Source organism: Peromyscus maniculatus, chromosome 14 (assembly GCF_049852395.1).
Source record: "Peromyscus maniculatus bairdii isolate BWxNUB_F1_BW_parent chromosome 14, HU_Pman_BW_mat_3.1, whole genome shotgun sequence".
Classification (NCBI taxonomy): Eukaryota; Metazoa; Chordata; class Mammalia; order Rodentia; family Cricetidae; genus Peromyscus; species Peromyscus maniculatus.
Window position 1 is genome coordinate 35,494,685 of NC_134865.1, and position 11,031 is coordinate 35,505,715.

General features: G+C 40.9%; 1 protein-coding gene across 2 annotated transcripts in view; it reads left to right on the forward strand.

Annotated features, from left to right (window-relative positions):
* Positions 1 to 9,658, forward strand: part of LOC102911309 (uncharacterized) — a 29,046-nt gene extending 19,388 nt beyond the window's left edge. The window contains exon 3 of one of the 2 annotated variants that reach the window (XM_076550777.1): positions 9,559 to 9,585. The gene's annotated coding sequence lies outside the window, so the exon portion shown is untranslated. Of the gene's footprint in view, positions 1 to 9,558 lie in introns of both variants that reach the window. The other variant, XM_076550776.1, reaches the window with a different exon arrangement.
* Positions 9,659 to 11,031: the final 1,373 nt, after the last annotated feature.

The following is an 11,031-nucleotide window of genomic DNA, read 5'->3' on the forward strand; positions in this document are numbered from 1 at the left end:
CAATTGTTAAATTTTTATTATTTTTCTAGATGATTTTCTGCTGTGTAATATTTTGTGTTCTGACAAATAAAGCTTGCTTGGAGTCAAGAGGGTAGAGTTAGCCACTAGTTAACCATAGAGGTCTGGAGGTCTGTATACAGAGGCACAGTAAGTGATAAGGCGGGGCAGAGATAGAATCATGGCCCTTTTGGTTGGAGGATCCAGAGAGGTAGGAAGTGACTGTGGGTGCTCCCTTACTTCTCTGATCCTTCAGGTTTTAACCGATATCTGACTCCTGGTTTTTACTGATAAGATTAATTAGGTTTATGTTTCAATTTTCTAATACAATGACTAAAATTAAAATAAGTCAGGTGCAGAAGTACATGGCTATCATCCCAGGAGGTAGGAAGCAGAGTCAGGAACATGAAGAGTTAAAAGCCAGCCTTGGCTACATTAGCAAGTTAGAGACCAACCCAGGTTACAAGAGACCCATTCTCTGAAAACAAAAAACAGGAAAGAATAAATAAAATTAAAGTACATAAACTTACAATTAATAAGTTACATATAAATGTAACAAACACTGCAAAACCTTCCCTTCATAATTATTTTACTACTCTGTGAGGTTAGCTTGAGTTCACCGTTGGCTGCTCTATGGGGAAGCGCTTTGAGGACTGTGCTGGAGCAGAAAGCAAAGCTGAAGGTTCTCCAGTTGGGAAAGTTATCAGGAAATGCACAGTGAATTTAAAAGTTTCCACGACGAACGTTTACATCAGGAGTATCACCAGAGACTGAACTACCTCCAAGTGTCGGCCCCCATGCTGCAGCTCGGGAAGATAGTGCTCCCACTACTGACAAGATAAAGCCCTGGCAACTCACCTGCTAATGGAAAAGAAAACAGCAGACAACATTCATCTTTGTCAAATACTTTCTGTCACTTTTAGCTACATATTAAGAATGCAGAAGTTCAGCAAAAGTCAGCAAAAGCATTAGAAGTCACGGAACAATGCACAAGATATTATTTTGGGTGCCATTTGTTGTATCAATAAAACACATTTTAAGTTTATATGCACATGTGTATATCACATACATTGTATGAATATTCCCTAAGTACCCGTGGGAAGCCAGTTTATCTGCATAGTGTTGATAGTTGACCCTTCACACCGCCTCAGTTTATCCAGTGGCTGCCAACATTTCCCCTCCTCCGTTTTCTCATTTGAGTCGTTCTCATCAAGATGAGGAAGACAGTCCCTTGCCAGTTCTCTCAGCTGTCTTAGAGCCCTGATTCAGGAGCCCTGAGATGCTGGCTACAGAGTTTCAAGAGTTCCACTTTCCTTCCTACCCTTCCTGCCACAGTGGCCTTCAAACTGATTGGATTGGTGCAGGAGGTGTAATTAGAGGATAGCGGGCCTCTGTGGAGACGGACTCCTTCTCTGGGTTTGACGCATAGATGTTTCTTCTGGGCTCACAAAGATCTGGATCTGTTAGCACGTGTGTTTTCTATCAGATGAAAATACATCTCCCCAGGAAAAAAAAACGAGATCGCTCAACTAAGAGAAGCGAGCAGACATGAGGAGGAGGTAGTCTCCCTCCAGTGTGGGTCCTCCGCAGGCTCTGCGGGCCGGCCCGAAGAGCCACCAAACCCCAGGACTCCCGGATGACTCTGCCTTGTGATAACATGAATGAACTCTCTCCCGAACTAGCACAGAGCGCTGCCTCGGCGTTTCTGCCAACTTCCCGAAACTGCACAAAACTGTGCGCAATTGTGTTTAAGAGCACTTGTGCCCCGGAACAGGGTTCATGGCTCTCATCAGATCCTCTCATCAGATCCTCTCATCAGATCCTCTCATCAGATCCTCTCATCAGATCCTCTCATCAGATCCTATCATCAGATCCTTTCATCAGATCCTTTCATCAGATCCTATCATCAGATCCTATCATCAGATCCATGAAGGAAGGATGCATCCATGAAATCTCACCAAAGTTCATGTAAATCAAAACAACAACAACAAAGCTGTGTGCTGCCATTTGCTTAGCGTCTTTTGCTCTAGTCTCGGAGTAACTACACGCACCTGAGGATACATGCGAGTCCGTCTTTACCTGATTTTTAACCTAGATTTCAGGCCTTCGTCTGAGTTTTAAATCCCAAAGGAACTTTGGGATTTCATTTGATTTCTTCTTTGCTAATTTCTTCACATACCAGCCTATTTGTGTGTGTGTGTGTGTGTGTGTGTGTGTGTGTGTGTGTGTGTGTCTGTGTGTGTGTGATATTGTTAGCACATTTCTCAAGACAGCCTAAATTAGGGGGCATTTTTTTATTCTCTTGATTTATGAAATTTTAAGGAAGATGAGCATCTAAGAAATCAGTGTCTTTATTCTACCAAAACTTTAAAAAATGGCTTCTGTGTATCTTTAGAAATAACTTGAAAGAAATAATATTAGGTATTAAGATCCAGTTTGAATGGAGACACAGTGACACACGTCTGTTGTCCTAGCATACTGACAATGGAGACAGGAGGATGGTGGTTTGAGGCTGGCCTGTGTGTACTACCCAGTGAGACAGGTCTCCACAATTTTTTCCCCTATTTCTCAGATGTTTTAAAATTACTTACAAACAGGCTTCTATGCTAAGAGGCCAAGTTATGAAATAGGAAGATTCATTATTGAGGTCAAATTAAAGCTGGACTCAGTATGAGTGAGGAAAGAGTAAAACATATGAAACCTATCTTGTTCTCTTGTGATGCTAGCTATCAAGCAGAAAAATAATTGAACTTGATGAAAAGCAAAATAAAGTGTTCCCAATACTACGCATTCAATATCTTTACTTCAGGAAAAGCTAAAGCAATTTCAGGGGGTTATTTTTGTCTAAAAAGTAATTTATTGCTTGGGTAAGCATGACACATGGGGTTTTGTGAGCCCTGCTCACCTGGCTGGAGCAATATTATATCAGTCTTTGTAGTTTTGGTTCATTGTACCTACGGCACTAAAAAGAATTCTTTGAATCTCCCCTGGAATATAATGTGTACAGTAGTATAATAAAATGCTTTCATTGAAAGTAAATTTGGTTTGAAATTTAAGATTTTTAGAACTAAAACACTACCTCCTCAGACCCAAGAGACAACATTATAAATATCCTAAAGTGAATCAGCTATGCTTAAGGCTTATGCATGAAAACAACTAAACTAATGAACAAGGCTTCTGATAAGCACATGGAAGCTAAAACTAGGAAATGAACTGGACCATTTTATGAAGAAATTTACTACTTTCATTGTGTATGATTACTTGAAATTTAATGTGTCCTCTCAAAACCCACATAAGTCATTAAGTTGCCATCTGACAACCATTAATTGCCACAAAGAAAGAAATTCTACCCCCGGCTTCAAGACTGCAGCTTGTACATATGGGTAGTTGGGTAGTCTGACTTTTAAGGTTAGCTACGCTTCTTGGAGTATACTTATCTCCATCAGTCTCTCTTATTCTATTAGCTATATTAATTTAAGTGTATACTGGGCTAGGTTGATAGATAAGCATAATACTGAAACCATATTGAGACATAGATGTGAAACAGAGAGAGAAAAAAAATAAGGTCAGTAGGGTGCGGGCACAACAAGATGAAGCACTTGCCCCCTTAGTGTTCCTTGCAATACTCAAATCTTCATTGTAGTTTCTGATGATGCAGTTGATAACCAGGGAAACTTAAACCCCAGGAAACAGAGATTTGGAAGAGCACTACTGAAGTTACTATTTTTGTTACCTACACACTGAATTGTTAATTGTCATAAACCAAGCAATGAAATATAAAACTGAGCTTCAGATGGTAGGAGTCAGAGGGGATGGAGGTCACCAGGAGAACACGGCCCACTGAATCAACTAAGCGCGGGGCTAATGTGTTCACAGAGACTGGAGTGATAAGCACTGGGCCTGCGTGAGTCTGCACCAGGTCCTCTTATGTTACGACTGTTATCTTGCTGTTTTGTTGGACTCCTAACAGAGCAAGAGGGTGTGTCTCTGGCTCTTTTACCTGCTATTGAGACTCTTTTCCTCCCATTGGGTTGCCTTGTTCAGCCTCAATGTGAGGGCTTTCGCCTTGTCAGTAAGTATTTTGTTTCATCTGACTGTTGGAGACCTGATTCTTTCTGAGGAGGAAATGGAGTGGGAGTAAATCTGGGAGTGGGAGTGGGCTAAGAGGAGAGGAGGGAGAGGAAACTGTGGCTGGAACGTAAAAACAAAAACCAATCAAAATGAGCTTGGCACCAATTAAGTAATTCTTGTATGTGACAACTCCTTACCAAAGGCTTTATGGATACTGAAGAGCCTGTGAAACCCTACACACTCATGCATAGATAATCAGTAAAGAGTTAGAAGGTTGTCACCTTTGTACTGCTGGAGAGACCATTATGAGTAAATGACGCACACACAGTTTGTCAGGCTTAGTACAGTTACCCATGAAGTGTAGCGAAATATCAATAAAAAGGAAGTATGGGCAGGCATAGTGGACACGCCTTTAATCCCTGCATGGGTGGGAAGAGTTGAGAGGGTCTCTGTGAGTTCATGGCCAGCTTGGTCTACACAGCCTGTTCTAGACCAGTTAGGAATACAAAGACCCTGTCTCAAGCAAAACAAAATGAAACAAAAGCCAGTAACAAACAAACAAAAAAGGATCACAAGCAATAGCATTCCAACTGTTAGGAAGTCAATCTTCCTGATAGAGGAGGACAGCGAGAGCTTCCATTGCTGGCAGGATTTCTGCTAGAAGCCTGCTGAATTGTCCTCTGTTGGGTGACTTCCTGCCTCATTTTCATTTGCAAGCAAGCTTGTGCTTCTGTGAAATATCAGCTCAGCCAGCTTAATAGCCCTGGTTACCTTCTCTTTTTGTTTATAAATAAATGTCTCACTAAGCTAGAAAAACTATCTTGAAATCTTTCTTACAGTGTTTCCCTGGGCGTAGCATCCACATAGGGTGCAGCATCCATAGTTAGACCTAGGTATCCACATAGGGTGCAGCATCCATAGTTAGATCTAGGCATCCACCCAGGGTGCAGCATCCATAGTTAGTCCTAAGCATCCACCCAGGGTGCAGCATCCATAGTTAGTCCTAGGCATCCACCCGGGGTGCAGCATCCATAGTTAGTCCTAGGCATCCACCCGGGGTGCAGCATCCATAGTTAGTCCTAGGCATCCACCCGGGGTGCAGCATCCATAGTTAGTCCTAGGCATCCACCCAGGGTGCAGCATCCATAGTTAGTCCTAGGCATCCACCTTCATGCTTTCTCTTTCTATTTCTTGATTTGAGTCTTCTACCTTTCTTGTTCTTAGATGAACTTAGATGAACACTGAAGATACCTCAGGCCCAAGTAACAGCTCATAAGGCTATACCAATTCAAGCTGAAGTGCAAAGGAGACCAAACGTTGATCTTGAAGTGTCTGTCTGGTGAAAAACCGCTCTACTACACTCTAGGTTGAAAATCCTCCTCTTTTCAAACCCCAACTATATCTTTTCCACTAGCCTTCAAATTTGAGTTTCTTTCAATCACCTTCAAAAATGTATAAAAATGAGAAATGCAAAATAATGAAAGGCAATAAGAAGAAAAGTATTCACATCAAGGTCTGATTGGAGTAGGTCTAAAACATCTAAAATGAAAATTATTTAATTAAAAATACTAAAACATAACTTTCAGAATTTTGGGGGAATTAGTTTTGTAGATAGCTGATTTGTCCTTTGGTTATAAAATCATTATGAAAACACCAAATGAGTCATATTGCTTGCCTTAATCCATACAACTATAAACATAGATACAAGGTGAGGGACAGGGCAGGGGACTTAGATTTTTAGCATATATATGAGTGTACGTTTTCATATACATATGGGTATATGATTTTGTGAGGTATGTGCATGTGGGTGAGAGGCTGGTGTTCAACCTCAGTGTCATTCCACAAAAGCTACCCACCTTGCTTTTTGAGACAAGGTCTCTCATGTGGATGTGGGGTTCAAATCCCTAATGTCGGGATTACAAATGCATAAGGCCATGTCTGGTTTTTATTTATGTGGGTGCTAAGAAATAAACTCAAGTTCTCCTGCTCGGGTGTTGTCTTAGTTATGGTTTCTATTGCTGTGAAGAGACACTATGAACATGCAACTCTTATAAAGTATTCAATTGAGGCTGGCTTAGAGCTCAGAAGTTTAGTCTATTGTCATCATGGTGGGAAGCATGGCAGCATGCAGGCAGACATGGTGGCTGGAGAGCTAGCTGGGAGGTCTACATCTGGATGGGCAGACATAAGGAAGACAGTGAGACACTGGGCCTGGCTTGAACATCTGAAACCCCAAAGTCCACCCCCAGTGGACAACAAGGACACACTTACTTCAACAAGGCCATGCCCCCTGAAAGTGCCACTCCCTATGGGCCTAGGGGGCCATTTTCATTCAGACCATCACAAGTGGTAAGCACTTTTCCAAGGAAGCTACTTCCCTAACTCAACAAATTAAAATTTTCACTCGGATATCATAATTTCAACTGGGCAGTGACAGTTAACGAAAGTCAATTTTGAATTATTTAAAAAGCAGAGGATAATAGACTTGTTGGATGTAATTTTATAGAATAAGAAAATTGTGAATGAACTGTAGAGACAGTTCAGAGAAATTCAAGCAGAAATGCTACTGATCACATGCTAGCCACACCGTAGCTAGTTGAGCACCATTGCTTTGAAGGGTTGAAGGGATTTACCCCCTGTTAAACTAAGCTTCTTGAGTTGAGAGGCCTATCTTTATATGTAGAGGTCCTACAAAAAAATCTAACTCAACAAGTATTGGTGAAGTTGCTTAACTTACTGTTGAATGTGAAATTTTACCTTCAAATGACTTCTGAAGGTGTTTATGAAACACATACCAAGTTCTGCCCCCAATAGTCTGCACACAAGACTAGACTTTACAAGTTCTACAAATTGATAGAAATTCCCATAACGATGGATATATATGTAAATATAAAGACTCCCTAGAAGCAATCTTGTCAATGCCAGGAACAAGGCAAGGATAGCTACTCATCCAGGATTAGAGATTTTAACTAATCCTATCAAAAAGGAGAAAATAGAAGTATAAAAATTGGAAAAGAATGAAACTATTTAATTACAAACACTATGTTGGTAATCTAAAACCCAAGATAATGCTAAGGCTAGTACAAAATCTAAAAATAAGGAAGTAGACATTCGATTAACCTAAAAAAAAAATCAATATTTTACACAGATAGAAACAACAACCCCTTAAGTTATATAATTTAAGAAATGAAATACTTAGAAATCTTAAGGGAAAGGTGTGCTAAATTTACTTAAGGAAAGGGTTTTAAATGTTCTTATATTCAGAAAGTAGACCTGAAATAGTTGAAAGACATTCCTTGTTTTTGGAAAGAAAAACTTAAAACAAAAACCCACAAATTTCTTTAAAACTAATATTTAATTTAATATGATTTCAATAAATATAATCTGAAATTGTTTGATGAAGACAGATTAATCATAAAGTTCATATGGAAGAATGTTAAGTATTCTAAATAAAGAAAATCTAATGAGTTGAGGCTAGCTTTACATGATATAATTATACCATAAAACTTCCATAATTAAAAAATGCAGTTAGATGCATGAATAGACCACTGGAACTGAATGTCAGATCCAGGAATAGATCCAACTACATATAGAATATAGGAAATGAAAACCATACCAACTTAAATAAGTTGAACAAATGATGGATTTTTAAGAAAATATATTCAAATTTTAGACTTTGAGAAGCAAGACAAGATTAGACTCATACTTCATCCATACAAAAGAGATCCTTAAATACATCTGGTATCTAAATGTGAAACATTAAATTGCACAATAACTCAAGGAAAACTTAAATAAAATTTATTTAAAACCTGAGTGTAAATTAATCAGCTTTAAGATTTCTAAAATCATTAATGGAAAATATTTTTCTTTGTGGTCCTTATTGCTGAAGCCTTGGCCTAGTCTCCTAAGAACAGGAAAATCCAGCAAAAGGTATCTGGGGGTTGAACCCTGAAGTCAACTACAAGGCTAGCTGGAGTGTCCACTAGGACTGGGAAAGCTGTTTGTGTGAGTGCAGCCTGTTTCTATCCTCACAGTGGTACTTACTTCACTGCATTGGGGTTCCGCCCTTCCCTCATATCTGATTGCCCTTCAAAACTAGAGCCTCTGGCATGCTTGTCTGGTACTAAGAGACCCTGTGTAGCATTTCCTATAATCTTTGGCCATAACATTGTATACTGCCCCTTGACTCCCCATACCATTAATTACTGACTGAGGACCTGTTGGGCAATAACCCAGACTCTGACGATCATCAGATCAGCTTTTCCAGGCGTTTGTACTTCTGTGTATATACTATGTGTATCCTGATGTGATAGGAGCCCTTGTTTTGCTTGCTGTCTCTATTACTGTGAAACTTTGTCAGCCCACACCACGGAGTCCCTCCTTTCTGATCTGTGTGGGCGTGTACAGTAAGTGCACACTTTGGTCCCTTTTCCCACCACTGTGACAGAATTCCTGACTAAGGCAGGTTAAGGAAGATCAGTCTTGGCTCCTGGTCTGAGGGGGTACAGTCCATCATGGCAGGGAAGGCGTGGCGTGGAGCGTGAGACGGCTGCTCACACGGCTCCTACAGTCAGGAAGCGAAGCGAGATGAGCCACGGCACTCAGCTTGCTCCCTTTTGTTTGGTCTGGACCATCAGTCATCCAAGTGGGTTTTCTTCTCTCATCACAGCTTCTTCAGGAAACCCTCATAGGCACTTCTAGAGGTGTCTCCTCCTGACAGCGAAGACACCATTACCTTGAGAAGTAAGTTTAGGCTGTTCAGTATTATAGTATATTCTCTCCTGACTGTGGAGTCAATGTCATGTGCTAGGCATTGTGCTGGGGAATACAGGGAGATAGCAATCCTGGTTTCCCCAATATTATGATAGAGCCCATTTAGTGCCACAATATGTTGTGAGATCCAGGAGGCAATGCGAACAATAAATGGGAGAGCCCAAATGAGACAGCAACTTGAGGCAGGGCTTCTCAGAGGCAGCTGTTTATGAGTCCAACTATATTGTAGGAGTAAAAGTTAGCTAGAAAAATAAGGGGCTGGGGAGGAAAGTCACTTAGGCAGTCAGAACATGAAATGAGAAGTTCAGATGTATGAGGCACAGGATGCCCCGATGACTCACCAATATATAACAATATACAGATTAGTATTTGATATTTTGTTTGTTGTAGCTGGGGCTACCAGGCAGGAAGTCAGTTCAAATAGGAGCTAGCACATGATGTGTAAGGCAAGTTATCATTTTATTTCCCTGTGTCCTGTTTACCCACTCTTAAAGATGAAAGTACTGACCTGCTTCACAGAGATGTCATCTAATTGATACTTAGAGTTGCTCTGAAAACATCAAGCCCCTTTCAAGTAAGAAGGAGCAGCACAACTTTCTTGTGAACCATGCTGATGAAAGACGACATGGTTTTTCAATCTTCAGGCTTGAAGAGGGTAATTGTTCTCTTCCTCGAGCGTGAAAGGAATTTTTACTGGTGTCTCTTTAATGATCTCAGCCTGAAGTGGATGGAAAAGGCATGATGGCCCTGTGAGAAGAACTTCACAGAAGACAGGAAACTTTGAAAGTTCACAACACTGGGAAGAAGAAGCATAAAGGTACCGTATTGTCCTCTTTCAAACTCAGATGCCAATGGTAACAGTGGTGGTATCTGGAAAGATCAATAGGAAAGCAGAGAGTTGGTGGGCATGTCCCTTTTTGTATTATTATTATGTACAAGACAATCACATTTAAAAATATTTTAACTTTATTTTAATCATGTATAAATGTGTGTGTGTGTGTGTGTGTGTGTGTGTGTGTGTGTGTGTGTGTGTGTGTGTGCCTGTGAGTGCAGGTGCCTGTGAGTCCAGAAGAAGGCATCAGATGCCACAGGGCTGGAGTTCCCCAGGAGCTCTGGAAACCGAACTCAGGCTCGCTCTCAGAGCAGCACACACTCTTGACTGCTGGCCCAGTTCTGCAGCCCTCGGAGTCACTTTCTTAGTAGTCCAGCCATAGGCACACCTGCAGTGTAGGAATGAGAGTGGCGGATGATATTTCAGAACATTTACCACGGGCCAGCACTAGGCTAAGCTTTTGCTTTTTTTTTTATTCCATCAAATCTTTAAATTCATGACTGATAATAGATATATCCATGAACATACTTATATGCTAATTTATAAATCCTTAATTGAAATGTGGTAGAGTGTAAGTGTGTATTTCCCTTACTTACCCTTATGTATAGACTGCACAATTGTCTTACTGGTATGATTTCATGAAGATTGAAGATTTCATTTAATCATGCTGTATTGACATGTAATGTATTTATTTATCACCTACTTCCTACAGAAAATAGCTTTTGATCTCTACATATTTGCTTCCTTCTTATAAGTTCTAACAAAAAATTAGTCTAATGATTAGTAGATGTTATCAAGGGTCAGGAATTTTGGGAGAAAATAAAAAGGGAAAAGGTAAGGCCCAGAGTTTAGCATCTTTATTGGTTCAAAGGGCAGTCAACCAAAAGGCAGAATGGGGTTGAAAAAGGCATAGTAATTGGGAATAGAAAGAAAAATAAATCTTAAGAAAGGAAAAGATTCAGCCTTGAATTTGAATCATGACACTGGTTAGAGGGAGAAAAACACTCAGGACACCAGTAACCACACCACACCACACCACACCATACCACACCACACCACACCAGAAACCCCACCCCACCACACCATACCACACCACACCACACCACACCACACCACACCACACCACACCACACCACACCACACCATACCACACCACACCACACCACACCACACCACACCACACCACACCACACCAGTGACCACACCACACCACACCACACCACACCAGAAACCCCACCCCACCACACCACACCACACCAGTGACCCCACCACACCACACCAGAAACCCCACCCCACCCCACCCCACCACACCACACCACACCACACCACACCACACCACACCAGACCACACCAGAAAC